Raw genomic sequence first — 16965 nt, forward strand, 5'->3', positions numbered from 1 at the left:
CGCAGTAGAACCTACGTTTAAATTCGTAAATAAGAAGTAACGCAAATCTGAATCGCGGTGCTTTTTATCGGTAACGGTAACGCGTTCCTTTTATTTTCAGGTAGCGTGGGTCGGTAACACGTCCCTCTTATTTGCAGGTACCGCCTTTACGTATTTCTTTACATCTTTTTATCTCAGAAACGCTTACAACACTGGCTGTCGGTGGCTATGCAGGGGGCTGGATGGCGCTTGTGCGCTCTGTAGAACGGGCGCGAGTGAAGCTACCGGAAGTTCGACGATTCTCCCGGACGTCGGACGTACTTGTTCGTGCATTCAGTCGGTGTTCCTATTTTTTTTTTTTTTTTTTGGCGTGTTTAGTTTGGTTTTAGTAATCGCCTTTATTCTTAAATCCCGATGAGGCAGTTGAACATTGTTTGAATTTGGACATTGTTTCCACTACCACTCGGAAGAGTTGAAAGCCTGTCAATTAACGCTCGCCTCCTGGACATGCCGCTTACCTTCCGGTGCCTTCGTACCTGTTTGCCCAATGGGTCATCTAGCCCAGATGAGTGGCAGCGACGCGACGAGGGAAAAGTCACGTGACGCGCTCTGATCTCTGCATTGGCTCCGGTCGCTCGTAGCGTCTGTCGCGGTCCGTCGTATAAGGTTAGTAACGTGAAGGAGCGCGGCGTTTGTAGTGTTGCCGGCGGTGAGGACGTGACGGCTTCGAGAGATGCGTCGTGTTTCGCATTCGGAGCTTGGAATTCGAAAACACCCCGAGCTCCCCGCCGAGAAAGGGTCTTGTTCCGCCGGGTGTGCAGCGGAGGCCCCCCCCGTCCCGGAGGAGGTCTTTGCTGCGGCACGCCGCTCCCCCATCTTATTCTTGGGCACGCTCACGTGAGAGGATTGAAAAGACCAAAAAACTGGGTAAGGCTGAGCCCGCTCCGACTTTTTACTGCTCTACTGCACCCGCTACCGGACGTCTGCATCTGTACTCGTTGGTACTTTTTGGGGACGTGTTTGTTTCTGGGTGCATTCGCCTTCCTGATAGTGTATAACCTTCGCCGCTGCCCAAACTTGTGTGGTTATTGTCGCTGTTTTCTTTTTTTTTTTTTTTTTTTTTTTACGCATTACGCGGTAACATTATGATATCGCCGTGTTTCTTTTTCCAGCTGACTTCGCTTCGGTTTGTCTTCTCGTTGTTGTTTATTTTATCTGACTCTGAATCGGCGAGTTTGTTTAAACACTATGCGCTTTCTTCGTGACTGCTGCCAAAGGGCACGTAATACGACGGCAGTTGGGATCCTTGGCACCGCTTTGGACGTCGGTCAGGCTCGACGCCCTCGGACTGCTTCGGCGTGGCGCTCTTCACACGCGTATTCGTTCTACATCGCAGGTTCGTGTATAATTATGCGCGGATTCAATTTTTCCGCTAAATTTAGCGGTCCACTTATATTGAGCGCTAAACTTTTCCAGAATTTAGGGTGGAATCTTCCCAGCTCATAAGAAAGCTCGCAAATAAAGACCCAGCGCAGTTGAAAAAACGCCCCACACTTTCCCGACTTTATCCGTGTTCTAAAAACAAAACAAAAAAAAAAAACACGTGATTTTACGTTATTACGGGACACTGAGACAACCAATCTTAGCGAACTATAGGAAGACTAGATCAAATGACGAAGCTAAAAATATAATAAAAAAATACAACGTGGGGGGGCTGTATTAATCTCATATCTAAGAGTATTCTGAGCAACGTCATTCGCTGGAATCCTTCTATTGTTCTCCCGGATTGGCTGTATCTGCGCTCTGTTGGAAAGTGAACTCGCAAACATTTTAAAACCGTAGAACTAAGGTACAGATTTATTTTATTTTTTGAAAGGTAGACGAATAGTGCTGCATCATTGAGAACCTTGGTATTGCCAGGGTTACGATAATCCGGCTCGATATTCCGGCAATTTACGATATCCAACTCGTTACTTCTACTATTTTTCTCTTCTACTATTTTTCTTTTCTATTATTTTTTTTCTGCTATTTTTCTCTTTTACCCTCTTTGTTTTCTACTATTTTTCCCTAATACTTTTTTTTTTTCTTCTGTGTGTTTTTTTTTTTTTTCTCTTTCCTTCCCTCTCTTCCTTTTTTCCCCCGTTTCTGCATCCCTAGTTTGGACTGCCGAGCACGTCCCTCGCGTCCCCCGTACCCCGACTTGACGAGCGTGGGTCGCCGTGCCGGCTCGCGCGTTGCTGCGTCTTTTGGGTTGTGTTTTCCCTCCCGGCAGTTGTGGCACGGACACGCGCGCAGCCGACACCCCGCAATCAGATAAGGGACGTCAATTCACTGGCGTAGGAATTGGACGCGGGATTAGGAAAGCCTAGTGCGCGACATCACTTTCCCCACTGATAACTGATTGAACTAAAGACGAAAAAGGAAAACAATGGGCGTACTTTTGCGATCTGGTTTGTTTTAATAGTATACGGTGGCGAGAAGTTGTAACAAAGTTAACAGATATATAAAATATTTACTCGCGAATCTTAGTCTCGATTGACAGTTTTAGGAAAGCGGAACCCATACCGTTGAGGCCCAATATTCTAAAACTCTGAAGTGTTTGAATTCAGCTCACATCTTTGGATCCCTTTGTAAGCTCTAAAACGTTAGACCTTTTTTTACTTTATTGCGCTGCTTAAATTTTTTTTTTTTATCTTGTCTTAGAGGAATATACTACAACGAAATTTCGGCGCTTGTTTTTTTGTTCTATACGTGTTCAGAGGACCAGTATCACATCGGACACACAAATCTTTAGTTAAAAAAGACGAGAAAAGGAAGTTTAAACCGAATTAAACGATTAGCAAAGGGCACCTGGTGGATATCGCCAAAGCCTCGATTGCAATGCCCGTCTAGGAACCTTCACAGGTAGTGACAATGCCTGCTGGCCTAATCATTCCTCCAGCTCATCGGCCAACACGAAAGAAGAGGGGAAGAAAGAGCTCCCCTCTCCGGCACTTTCTTTTGTCTGTCCCAGACGTCGCTATTGTCATAAAAGATTAACCCGTCACTCACAATTCGTACAAATGCAGCTTTGCGGTTTGTTGCGGTGGCCCGATCGCTGGTGTGCTTCGGCCGCTTCGGTGGCTGGAACGGCTAGGACATCCTCTCGACCTCAGCCTCGCCACAGCTTTGCTCGTCCCGAGACAATCTACGTCACAATTGCGGCGGATGTCACGTGCTCTACGCTGGCTGCTCTCCGAGTGCTTGGCAGAGTGGGCCGTTTATAACGAAAAATACAGCCCATCAGGTTCAAAATACAAACATCCGATTGTCATTTACAGATACTGTGTATCATATTCAGCCTATTTCTGAACACGGCGGGTATATTTCGAATTTCGTCGAAGTATCCCTTTAAAAAGTAAACTATTAAAAAAAGAAAGTGCAGTTCCGCACTTTTGCCGGAACGTTTGCTCTACAGTAAATAAGATCGCCGATCTGCCAGGCTTCTATAGACGTTCGCACGCAGCCACGCTTCCAGAGCGAGTCTTGCCACCGTAAATGGAAAACGCATTGTTTGGGCGCCACTCTGGAAACCGTAGGTACGCGGCCTCAGCAAAGCTTGACTATGATACTGTCTACCCACACCAGCAGCAAAATGCCGACGCCCCGAGGCCGTACTGGCAACGCGCATTCAAGCGCTTCAAGTTGCTTTGGGAACGGCGCGACGGAAGAAGAAAAAAAAAAAGGGGGGGGGGGGGGGGGGGAGCGTGAACTTGCACTGCAGCGGCACCCGTCGAGCCCAGCCAACTCTATTGATTCCGGCCGTTGTGTTCGCTCACTGACCGCCAGATGGAGGGCCCTGCTCGCTGCTAGTGCTCGGCGTGGACCCGGCTTTTGTGAGTGCGTCCTTGCGCCTGAGTAGACGTAAGTGGTCACCCAAAGTGGCCATCCTCTCGAAGCGTCGCTATTCCTCGACATATGTAGGTGGGTATCGTCCGTTTCACCGTACGATGGACCGCAGCAGACGTTACGAGCCACGGAAGCCAATCCAATGCCGTCTGAGTGTCACGTGATCTTCAGGATGGGCGCCGCGACGCGAACGAGCTCGAGTCTTACCTTAGAGCGGTAAGCCGGAACCCACTGCCTGCAGCGGAAATGGCACCCCCCCCCCCCCCCCTCGGTTTCCGCCATCTTGCCTGTTTGCCACATTAGTGATCACGTGACGTTAAGATGACTGCGCCCAAAGGTGGGCCAGATCAGATTGGCCAGATCGCGGTCAGCAGATGGGCACTCTGGGGCTGCGCTCGAATCTTACTCGAATGGCGCCCAGTTATTCCGGCGGATCAAGTCACGTGACAAGACAAATGCAGCAACGCTGGACGCGGGTAGGTTTTCGAACGCAACGGGTACGAGAACTTCACCCATGCTGTGTTCCATATCTTACCCAAATGAATCCGAGTTACCCCGGCGGGTCGTGTCACGTGACAAGACAGATTGAAAAACGCTAGACGAGGGTATGTTTTAGAACGCCAACGTACAAAACACTTACCCTGGAGTAGGATCGAGTAAATTGTGAAACACGCCCCCAGGAGTGAGTTAGAAGCTGCGTTCGATTTACTTTCACCTCCTGCACCGGTGCAGAAAAGTGTGGTGCGGTGTACTTCCGGTCGTATCTCAATACATATATTGGAAGTAGACTGTATACACTTTTCTACACCGGCGCAGGAGGTGCAAGTAAACGAACGCAGCTTTTATCTCACTCCTGGGTAAAGTTCTCGTGCCCGTAGCGTTCGAAAACCTACTCGTTTCCAGCGTTGCTGCATCTGTCTTGTCACGTGACTTGATCCGCCGGAATAACTCGGCGCCATTCGAGTAAGATTCGAACGCAGCCCCAGAGTGCCCATCTGCTGACCGCAATCTGGTAAATCTGATCTGGCCCACCTCTGGGCGCAACCATCTTAACGTCACGTGATCACTAATGTTGCAAACAGGCAAGATGGCGGCAACCGGGGGGGGGGGGGGGGGGGTGCCATTTTTGACCGCTGGTTTACCGCTCTAAGTTTACTCAAGCTCGTTGCGCGACGCGAAGGACGCGGGGGCCCCACGATTTATACTCAAAGCGCTCGTTTGTCTACGATGGCTCGTAGCGTTCCCTGCGGTCTGCCGCAAGGTGTGCCGGAGCACAGTGCCCAGGATATTTGAGCGCGTTTGCGTGCAGGCACGGCGCCCATCCAGTGGACCCTGTCGACTTGGCTGGCCAGGCAGGGGCAATCTACCGTTAGTACTGTTACGCGTCGTTTCCAGTTGGGCCGGCATCTATGGGTGACCCGCTGCTCAGAAACAGGTGGCGTGGCGCTCACGCTTCTGCTTGCTGCTTGAGAAATGTGGCAAACTCCGTTATTGGTGTAGGTGTTTGCCCGAGAGTTAACTTCTTATTTCATGTTAGCGTCGGTGTAGGTCCATTATCACACGACTGTCATGTTGTAACCTTACTATTTATTCGCTTATTTACGCCTATTCGCTGATGTCTACCAACAGTAACATGCCTTCCTCGTGGTGCATCGCAACGCAGACAAAATAAAAATAAAACATACACACACATGTTACACACTCCATCATTGTGGCCACAAAAATGTCGAACATAGATTAAAAAAAATATCGAAACCAAGAAGCTTGGGAAACGTTTAAGCTTCTCCTTTAAGAGTGGAACGCGATAGCGTTACCGGGCTCCGTTCGCAAAGCCTTCTCATATGAACACGTCCTCGTTGCTTATCCGTGCTGCGGTGTGTGCGTGGTCTAGTCGGTAGCGTGAACGTGTTACGTGAAGTCACATGTGACTCTTACCTCATGACCCTATCGACCCGCTAAAGTTGACGGAAAAAATTTCCGCTATACTCCGCTCCAACTCAAGAGGGTAGGGCGAGGGTAGAACGGGCCGGGGAGGATGAAGCAGACGGAACACTAAAGAGAGAAGGAGGTTTCCCCCTCTCTTCTCCAGCGTTTCGTCTGCTTTCTACTCTCCTGCCCGTCTTACCCTCGCCTTACCTTCTTGAGTTGCAGCGGACTTTAGATTTGGCGGCAAAACATTTCCCTAATTATTTTTAGAAAATTTTCCGCTAAATTTGGCGGGATACTTTTTTGCTAAATTTTGTGGGAAATTGTTTCCGCCACATTTAGCGGGTGAGTCCCATAATCCAACGCGCGCAGCCACATGTGACACACATGGCTGCGCGCTTTGCATTATTGGATTTTTGGTCCCGCCGATGCCCGACTTTCTGCGATACAACCTCCTAAACGCTATCGCGTTAAAACGGATACCCTACTATAGTTCTGACATCACTGATTTTTTTTTTTTGTTAAATTGCTTAAAATCATAATGATGTCAATTGAAGATTACAAGACATTATTATTAAACAAGGTGATGGTTGCCTCGAATTCTCACCAACACTACGGGGGTATCGGTGGCCGAGTGGGCTAACGCACGCCAGTTTCGGAGCACGTGGAGCGAAAGCTCGCGCTGCAGAACCCAGATATCCTGTTTTCAATCCCCAACCCTGCTCGTTTCGATCTGGATGAGCATCGTACTGGCGTGCGGTCGTGTATCACTACAGCGTGATGGACGTTAAAGACCCCAGGCTAGCGGTTGTACTGCACTGCCTTAAATTGCTCATCTACAGTTGAGAGACAAGTCGCCCATTAAGACAGACTAACTTCAAGCTGTATAAACATGCACACATCATTATTATTATTCACCTAGACCATATTTTTTATTGCGAATGGATACCGAAAGGGATAGCGAATGCGTTTACCTCTCTGCGTGAAGCCTGTTGAACCCAATTTTGATAAAACCGGTTCCCCGTTTAAAACTTTTTTTTTTTTTTTTAAAGGGTTTGGTTTGTTTTTGTTTTTGTTTTGTTTTGTTTATTGAAGTTCCGCTTTTAATGCAGGACTTAGGTACTACGCGACGATTGGTAGTTTGAGAATTGTTTGTTCGTTAAAGCAAATTAACTACGGGTTTTCTAACGTGACTCGTGGAGATGGCGGAGGATTGAGAAAAGGTAAGCACCTGCCCAATAAGAGTGATATACGTAACGACAAAACGAAGACTAGTGCATTACAGCGGGCAAGTGTCGACACCCGATGCTCGCGTTTGGCCCTGTGAATCGCTAAGCTAATACTGTCCACTGTCGATTACGGAGACAAATTCGCTGTTACATTTTGCAGTTGTACACTCACTGCCAGACCAAGAAACTCAAAGCGCAACTAGTATGTCTTTCCCCGAGCCCCTCATCTTCGCGCGGTGTACAATGGCATTACGGCATGAGACAATAGGAACGCCCCGGCACGTAGCCAGGAGTTTGTTTCGAGGGGGGGGGAACGCCCCCCCCCCCCCCCCCCCCGAAACGCTTATGACAAAATGCTGTATAAGGGGGAAGGGAAGAGGAGGTCCCAGCAAAATTGAAGATTTCGGGGGGGGGGAGGCCCGGGCCCCATGCCCCCCCCCCCCTCGGCTATGTGCCTGGGAACGCCAAAGAACGTTTTAGAAAGCAAGAAATATGATTTTCACGAGTCACGCCCGGAGTTTCCTAAGCTATGAGCGCCCGTATATAGCTCAACAAGAATTATACGGCAGCTGGTACTGCACCCGCAAAAATGCCCCTTCGAGAGCCAACTTCGTTTAATTGGTGCGGAGGGATTAATTAGACTGACTACGGGTCTTCCTTCTGCAGTCTTCTTTTTCTTTCTTTTCCTCGTCGCCCGTTTCTTATGTTTGTACTTTTTTTCCAATTGTTTTTGAGGTTTTTCTTCTTCTTTTTTTTTTTTGTCGCTGTAGTTGTTGGCAGCTGAAGAATTGCAGAGGGTGGCGAATCCCGCGCATCTCATAATCGCTCCGCGGCCAATCAGACTGCGGCATTCGTGGATCAGAACGCCGAAGAGCCAATCACGTAGCATAGAAAGGGCGAAGATAACGTGTCAGGCCCTGCGTGTCTCATGTTGTCACTGACTATAGAGTCGATTCCCAAATTTTCTCGGTGGGCCAACCGCTGTTCCTTCTGGCGTTGCTTTCTGGGCTTTCCTAGTAGTGTTTTCCTTCGCGGTCGCCGAAGCTAGAGGCGCTGGCTACAGCTTCCCGCCGGTCTAATTAGCAGACAAGGCTGTCTGTCTAACGAAGAGACCCTCCCCTCTCTCTCTCTCTTTCGCTCTCACTCGTTCTCTTCCCCTTTTTCCTTGCTCCCACCCCCCCTCCTTGTTTTTCTTCACATGCCTGCAAGAAGAAGATGCTGTAGGCGACCGCGTTGTTCCTTACGAAGCTCGTATCTGTTTTGAGACTCCGAGGCATATATTCTACTCGTCTGCGTCTGAGAGATAAAAGTATCGTTTTAGCACGCATCTCTAACGTCCAACTTTCTTTTTGTTTCTTTTTTTTTTAGACTATAATTGTATGCGAGCCCGGCGTGACGCTATATAGTAGCTTCCTCGCCCACTATTTTATTCTTTTTTTTTTAATCTATTATTTTTCTCATTATCAGTTTAGTGGGACGTTAAGGGAAGCGATTTATCTTTCGTGTTTGGCGTCTAACACGTTTTTCCTCCCCTCCTCCCTGGAGTTCGAGCCCCGCTTTTTCTTTTTTTCTTTTTGGTTCGATGGAAAGTGGTGGTTGTAACGAAGTCTCTCGCATGCGTAATGTACGAGCGGTATGAAATATTGCGTCGCTTTGTCTCTTCGAGAGGGTGTGCTTGTGTGCGTCTCGAGTACCGGAAAGATGAGAAGACGAGGGGAAAAAAAAGAACGCAAAAAAGCGGGGTAATTGAATGTGTGAACAGATGTGTGCCTTCCTTTCCTTTTCTTTTTTTTATGTTTTTTTTTATTTTTTTGTCCGGTGTGGGTGTTGCAGAAGAAAAAGATCGATATATGGCGAGGTTGTGAAAAGTCGGTGATTTAGTGCGACGATTTGTGTGTTTTTTTTTTCTGCTAGCGACATATGGAGAAGAACATTAATTAGGGCGACCCTAACGAGGCTGCTAAAGTCGTTTTTCGGTTCAGCAAAAAGAGAGATATAAAACGAAAAGTAAGCGGGACGGCGTCGTCAAACGCAGCACGCAGGTGCTACTCTCGGGACTGGCTCGAGTTTTACGCTTTCTATCGCTTTTCTACTGGGTGTATCAAGGGGGGAGGCCAGGCTCTTGAAATCGACCGCAAACTTCGGTTTGTTTACCTATCGCGCTACGATTCGGTGCAGCGTTGCTCACAGATGGTGCTCTTTTTTTCTTTTTTTGTAAAACTTGCAAAGAGCGAATTTACCTGAGGAAAAAGTAAAGAAAGAAAAAGGCTTAGCTCCTATGGAAACGCAGCGACGCCACGGTCTTCAAACAAGACGGCGCCGTTTCGCACGGGAGACAAGAGATGGCGCAACGAACGCCGCCTACGAACGAGCCTACGGCGCCGAGAGCCGGCGTCTATAGCAGACGATCTTTTCGACTCAAAAGCGGCGCGCGTTCCGCAGGCGGCGACAGTCGCATAAACAAAAATAGGCGCGGTAACAAGGAACTGCAGTTCCTTGTCTGCTAAAGACGCGGGCTCTCGGCGTCGTATGGTCGTTCGTTGGCGGCAGTTAGCGTCGCGACTGCTTGCGCCATCTCTTGTCTCCCGTGCGAAACGGCGCCGTGTTGTTTGAAGACCGGTGGCGTCGCTGCGTTTCCATACGAGCTAAGCCTTTTTCTTTCTTTGAATTTTCCTCAGGTAAGTTTGCTCTTTACAAATTTTAGAAAAAAAAAAAAAATCCACCATCTGTGGGCAACGGTGCACAAAATCGTAGCGCGATAGGTTAAGAAACCGAATTTTGCGGTTGATTTAAAGCGCCTGGCCTCCCCTTGATACACCCAGTACTTCGAGTACGTTCCCGCTTCGCTGCGTGCATCGCCTGTAATGGGTCATAGTACCCAACTTATCGACCCCTTAAAAATAGGTTAAACCGCTGCCCCGTCTATAGATTTTTTTTCCAAAAGATCCAGCGAGGCCTCTCGGAGACCCCAGGTTGCACCGCCCGGCGCGGGGAATTGTGGGGCCGTTCCGCTGTACGACCCGCCCGACTCTTATTCCCTGCGTACATCATAGGAGCGGCGCGATATCTTCTCGGTTACCTCTGTGAGTTAAGTACATAAAAAAAAAAAGAAAACGCTACGAAGCTTACACGTACCCTGTTCTGTTATTGTCATGTCTTCTTTGTACGTTCCAAAATCGCAAACTGCTAAACCAACACGAACAGCTTCTGTTCATGGTTACTCTTTCACGAGCCATACATCGAATGGCCGTAATGTGTTGCGAAGACGGCGGGTGTTCGTCGTCCACGAATGAAAATACGAAACACAATTGCTTAAAAAAAAGACAAAACACACGCACACATTAAAGATTTTTTATTGACTGTCCATTCTGTGTGCAGCTCTCGGGTGAATGCGACAGCCCAGCTTCGGCCAATCGCTTTTGCGCATTTGTGGTGAACCCAGTTCGGGCACTTTCCAAATAGCTGCTGCTCTTCCCATGGGCCGTGACAATTCGGTTTGCCCTTTCGGAGTTACGACTTGTGTTTGTCGTTCCCCCCCCCCCCCCCCCCCCAAAAAAAAAAAGGGGGAAAAAAAGGAACGAATGTTCGTCCCTTGAAGTGTGCGGTCATCAACGCGAGAACACAAGCGTGATTCGGACCGCAATCGTTGTGACCGCTTCCAACTCGAAATCCTGAATACTAGCTTTGCGTCTTTAATCTTTATAAATTCGAAAAAAAAAAAAGAAGGAAAAAGGAAGGCCTTTGGGGTTTTCGAAGCAGACAATCACTAAATCCGCAGTCGCGAACGACCGAGCAAACCACAACCGACTCCATTAATGGTGTCATTAGTCAATTAACCGAACTCTCGAATTGCTCCCTTGTTCCTCCGGTCTGTTTGTCTCGTAAATGTGGAAAACCGAGTGCAATAAAACGTGACTCGTAAACTGCGTGCCTTCGCGTTTTCTTTTTCTCGAACTCCGCATTCCAAAGGAAAGGGGGAGGGTGGGGAGGGGGAGGGAAGGAGAACAATGACGGGCAGAGAGCGAGTGTGTAACGGTTCTATCTTTTTGCTTTGGTGAAGGGAAACGGAAACGTTAAGTAAAAGAAAATTCATTCTCGATTTGTGTTTTAGCTGTAGTAGTCATGTTTCCCGGCAGTGAGACCCTATGTGCGGAAGAGCACGCTTTACAGGGGAAAGCGCGCGGTCGAACAGGAAGTTAGCTTTCCCACACTCGTAGTGAGTATGTGGTAGAGCACGCTCTACAAAACCCTTTATCTTTTTTTTTCTTTTTTTTTTTTTTTTTTGTGATTGTTTTTGGCGTTGGCGAGCGAGCGCGTGCGTGGCCGACTGGTTACCGTGTTTGGCTCTCGTGTGGAGGCATCGAGTTCGGTTCCTGTCTGTGGAGTGACGCGTCTTTTATTTTTTTCTTTCAATTTAGCATTCTCAAAAGTTCGAGAACCTTGTCGTCTAATCGAGGTTCGAACGTTCTACTCCTAATGTTCCAGAAGCCCACGCGCGCACACAAGGCGCTCCGCGTAGCGAACCAGAGTCACTCTCACCCCAGCGTTCGATCCTGCTGTTCCGCCGCCATTGACGCCTGCCACGCCACACTTCTCCTATTCTATTTTGGGCACAAGTTCGCCCCGTTAAACGTTCTGTTTTGCTTCAGTTTTCGTCGCCTCATAAATTGTCATGCGTGACAATATGCAGAGCTGTGTGGAAGTGCAGTAAAATCAGTGTTAGTTACCGACCAGTGAGTTACCTCATGTACTTAATTTTCGTTTTAGTGCGTCAACCATTATTCGAGAGCCTTCGTCACCCTATTTCAGCGAAGCTCTTACAAAAACTGCCTTTAAATCTTGTAAATTGCCACATTTGAGCATGTGCCGTCCGAAGAAACTACCACAGAATGTTACTCTCGTTTATGAAAAATAAACTGCAAAACGTCTGCAAATTTTGTAGCTTCCTTTTCATGTTCGGTTTGGTGCTGTGAATTATACCTAGGAGAGCTGCCCGTGCTCACAATTCCTTTCTGTGTTGCACTAAGGATCCGACGGAAATTTCCTACGTGCATAGATTTCGTATTCTAGAATACAGTACAACCCGTCGCGTGAATCATCAGGGGTGGAACGGCTGCGCCATATGCGCCATTTTGCGCCAGACGCATCTGTCTGCGCCGTCTTGCGCCATGTTGCAGAAACTGCGCCACAGCCAATACCTCGCGCCATTATGCACCAAATCGCAAAACGTGCGCCAAAACAAATTGAATTTTGTCTTGGTTTCGGTTTTTATCGACTCGATTGGCAACAATGAGCGCGTTTAGCCTGGTCGTCCTTGCAATCTTTTGTTCTTTTTATTCTCCCTGCGTATCCCGAGTCGGAAGCGGGCGAAAAAACTCGGGGGTCGGATTCCAAGCGGTACACCGCCTGCGACTAGATTGTTATTCTTCAACCATAAGCGGTTAAGCAAGTCGGCCGAGGTGAGGTCGAGTCGTTAATTGTCAGATTGCCTGAGGCTTTGCGGCCCAGGATCCGGACGTCAGCCAGTTGAAAACAAATGAGCAAAAGATTCCCTTTAGTACTACATTGTTAGAAGTTGGAACCGCATTCCCGCAAGATAAATCGTGATTTGATAGAACTGATCCGAAACCTTACCAGCCAGTAGCTCTCTGGCGAGCGGTAGATCTGCTCGGCGTACTTTAACTTTGCTCCTGCTTATCGCTTCGAATACGATAACTCCTTTAATCGTTGTCTGCTGCTTCGATATTGAGTTGCACAATAGGATAAACTCGAAATGTGTTGCCCTGTTCCTCCGCGCAACTGCACGTCCGTTGCTTATGCAGGTCATGTGGTTCGCACATATAATTACTATGCCGAGCACGTGTGGGTGGTGCTATAAGCAGTGCTGGTTTGCATTTTGAGCAGCTGAAAGCCACTCAGAAAATATCAACGACACTATCTTCAGAAACATATGGTACTTGCTTTTTGGTTCTCACTAAAGCCAAGTTTTCGCATCTGTTACACTGTTATCCCATCTACCTAGGTTCCTAACCACTCATGTTCGTCTGTGCTGCTAAGCAGAATTGAAAGTGCTCCCGTGTTCGTCTATAAGACACAAGCTGCAGTGCAATGAAAACTGATCTGAGCTGCTCCTAGCCTGCTCCAGAATGAAGTTTTAGCTGCTCCAAAACAGCTGTTTCAGCTGCTCCCGTGGCTGCTCCCAAGTACATTTCATGAGTTCCACCCCTGATCATATTAATTGAATTTGTTGCCGCAGAAATATGAACAGTCGTTAAGTGCGTTGCGTCTGCTTTCTCTCGACATTTTTTTTTTTTCCACTTTGCACTTTTATACTGAAATATGGTTGGCTATTCAACAAAAAGTTACAAAATGGTTTGGACATTGACCACTGCAGCCCAGCTCCCGCAAGTTTATCGAATGTTGAATTCAAACAACAAATCGTACAAGCTTGTCGATACTTCAAGCAATAAAAAAGTTAAACATGGCCGGAGCGCTCAAGTGTAGTTGAATGAAGAGTACTTTTTTTTTATGAAGCACAAAAAAAAAAGTAGAAGCTCCTTTATTTTCATTTTTTGTATGTCGTATTGGTATGACGGCAGTTGTGAACTCATATTTTTTAGGACAGGCGCATATTCTTGGGTGTCACCCGCTTTATTTCATTAACCGGAACAAAACACGACAAACGTAAGGAACGATTGAAGAAATAAGCGCGGTATTTAAATCTGTTTTGCAGCCTCCTAGAAGTTTTTGATTTTCAACTATTCCGCCGTACATCTTGTTTGTGTGTCTGCGTGCGTGCGTGTGTGAGACAGTTTTCCTGTGTCAGGTGGAGTGTGTGTGCGCTTACGAGGGAGAGTGTGTATATGTGAGTGTGCTTGAGTGAAAGATGGAGTGTGTGTTCGTGTGTGTTTATGTGCGTGTGTGCTTGAGAAAGAGTGAGTGTGTGTGCGTGAGAGAGAAGGAGCGCGTGTGTGTGTGTGGGATAGTGTGTTTATATTTCCCGCGCGTGTGATCATGCATCTGCGTTTGTGAGAGTGTGTATGTGCATGTGTGAGTGTATGTATTAGTGCGTGTGAGAGGGAGGGGTGTGTGTTTGTGTATGATCACCGTACTCTGAACCGGGGTCCCGTGTTTTAAGACCCGGCTCTTCTGGGCTTCCTTGCGCTAACTTCGCTCCGCGACCTTTATGGAAAGCCGTCACTACAGAATGGCCCAAAATTCCGGGGGTTGCGGCACTCGAGTGCGACCGTTGTGGTCCCAGCACCCGGTTTCCGGCGCAGGGTTACCTCCTGTTTTTGCTTTCTTGGTGGACGTCTCTTTATCCGGCGGTCGCGTTCCTACGCGGAAAAAGGTCGACGCAGGTCGAAACGAGAAATCTTTAAATTGAGTTTTCTTTTTTTTTTTTTGCTTTATATTTGGGCGAGATACTTTTCATGTATTGTTTCCTTTCTGTTTGTTTAGCTGATGTCAGCTTTCTAGTCTCCCTCCATAACTCTAGTCTTCGTTTCTTTTTTTGTTATTTTATAAACTTGATTTTGTAAACTTTTTTTTACATCGAAGTTTATGCTTTTTTTTTCTCTCTCTTTTGCCCTCTGAATATGTAACTTGAATTGAAAAGAAGTTGTGAATGTTATAGGAAAGTGAAAAGCTGCGCGGCTATCTTCTTTTGTTCTTCTTACAGTAATAAAACAGTGAAAGGAAAGTAAAACACTAGCATGAGAATAAATGTACACCTGGATAGATCTTACGTAGAAAGCGCAGAACTATATCTTTTTTGCTTACGAACCGTCAAACAAAAATAGTTTTTGCTCTTTTTACATTACATTTATCCAGAGGTACATTTATTTATATGTTACTATTTGACTTCCACTTTTTTACTTCAGTGTTACGTTTAACGTTTCTCTTCCGGTGGGGTAATATCCCGCGTGTGTTCGCTTGTCATAGTCTCAGAACTGGAGGCGGGAGGATTTGTCGCAAAAGATCACTTCCACCGGTAGCGCTCATCGAAGCAGCGGAACAATTTCCATATTTCGTCCGTCGTCCACATTTTTTTTTTTCATTCCCTCGATTTTTTTTTAGCTGTCTTTACCTTTACGGCTAAGTTAAAACTGCCTTCGCGAATCAAGACGCGCGGTTAGACACTTTAGAATCCAAGAACAAACATTAAGAAATAGATTTTCTCCTTGCGAGCGCAAACATATTCTATCGTTTCACGAAAAGCAAGGAGATTGCGCAGAAAGTATCCAGATATCCGAGTCTTAAACAACTAAGAAAATGAAGTAACAGAAAGCTCTCGCCGACGCTCACCAGGGAGCGTAAGATAGAAACAACCGCGAAAATGAAAGATGAAAAACTCGGAGGCGCCCTAGCGGATGAGCAGTTGATTAAACGAACACGCAAACTGTAGCTCGGAGCTCTGCGTTACCCCACGGTGCTTTAGAGAAAAAGAGATAGGAACATGGTTAAAGGGTAACTGCAAAGAAAAAAAAGTTTTTTTTTAAATAGCCTAATTGGGACAAGCATGTCAAAAAACAATTTTTCCGCGAGAAAAAACATTTTTTACAGCAATATTTATTGCGTGAGACTGATTTTAGTTTGCGGCTATTTCGCCCGTTTTAAATCGCGCGCCACGAAGTTGTGATTATGTGACGTCAATCCCAAAAGGTTCTCATTGGCTAAGAGTTTGATTGACAGCTTAGATCTTGGTTGTTAAACCTTTGTTATTCGTTGCAATTTCCTTTTGAGCGGCATATTTTTACGTTTAAAGAATAACCCATGTGATGAGAGTTATTATTCTTTACAAAAGGTTTACAAGACGGGCACTTCCGTTTGGATTCATACAAACAAAAGCTTCGCCATCTTTCATGGCCGCCGAAGTCTGCTCCCGCCTGTCTCGTCTACCTCGACTAATCGTTTCGCCGAAGTGATCAGTGTTTCGTCGTTTCGTGCTGACCCAGGTGCTTGAGTGAGGCTTCTTGAAGTGAAGTAGTGTGTGTTTAGCAGCTGTCGCAGGTGTTAGTGATAGGAAGCGACGCGGGGTTTTGGCTTTCATAGCGCGGTTCTTTCGTTTTCCTCTTTGCTTGCTTAGCGTGCTTTTTTTTTTTTTTTTGCTTGTTTGTGCGTGCAAATGCTGACTTTTCGGAGATGTTAGATGCGTGATCCCGACAGTGAGCCTTCCAGCAGCCATGTCGCCCCGAAAGGAATGCTATTTGGGTGGAGGCAATCGGGCGTTCGCGTAGCGACAAACGTGTCCAGTTACGTTCTCGTCATATCGCTCTGGAGGCCGTCGAGATTCGCCCCGTGTGCACCTAACGTCCGCGACTAGACAGAAAATAAAAAAAGCACTATGTCCACTACATAAAAATGGTCTCAGTTCATGCATCTGTAGGCAGGTACGAAATCGTGCCCAAATTTATTCACACCGCACGATGCAACACGTCGCTGTGCAAACGCAGTCCAACACGAAGCATTAAAACGGCAGATTTAGGACAACAATGCGGAGTCCATTGTTCAATTAAAACGTAGTAATTTTGTTGAAAACGCCCGCAGCTTTTTACTCACGGAATGCGTCGGGAAACTTCCACATTTTGAAACAGAACGAGGCAGATTTACTTTTAAGAACGCTCCCAGCGTCCTCCCGGACCAGTTTGACTGGATCAGCTGACGACGACGGGACTTAACTGGTTGAACGTCAACCCCACAACAACCAATTTGCGCTCCGTGTTAGCACCGCATTACACACACCACAAACGTTTCAGCTCTGTCTCATCGCCGTGTTGCACCAAACGGAACGAGATCGCCGAAACCAACGCAGCGCTGTCGTGAACCTTGGCTCGTGGTTGCGCACTCGTGGATTCTGTGACTCCCTTCGCTTTGAAAGCGCGCACGACGATTACGAACGATACTTTCCATCTTCCGGGAACATCACAGGGGCACTTCTCCG

At 47.2% G+C, this 16965-nt stretch overlaps 1 protein-coding gene across 9 annotated transcripts in view; it reads left to right on the plus strand.

Moving 5' to 3' along the window:
• Positions 1–16965, plus strand: part of LOC8036906 (disks large 1 tumor suppressor protein) — a 645442-nt gene that overhangs the window by 432759 nt on the left and 195718 nt on the right. The window lies entirely within an intron of this gene.

This window comes from Ixodes scapularis, unplaced genomic scaffold (assembly GCF_016920785.2).
Source record: "Ixodes scapularis isolate PalLabHiFi unplaced genomic scaffold, ASM1692078v2 PGA_scaffold5__190_contigs__length_132052651, whole genome shotgun sequence".
NCBI lineage: Eukaryota > Metazoa > Arthropoda > Arachnida > Ixodida > Ixodidae > Ixodes > Ixodes scapularis.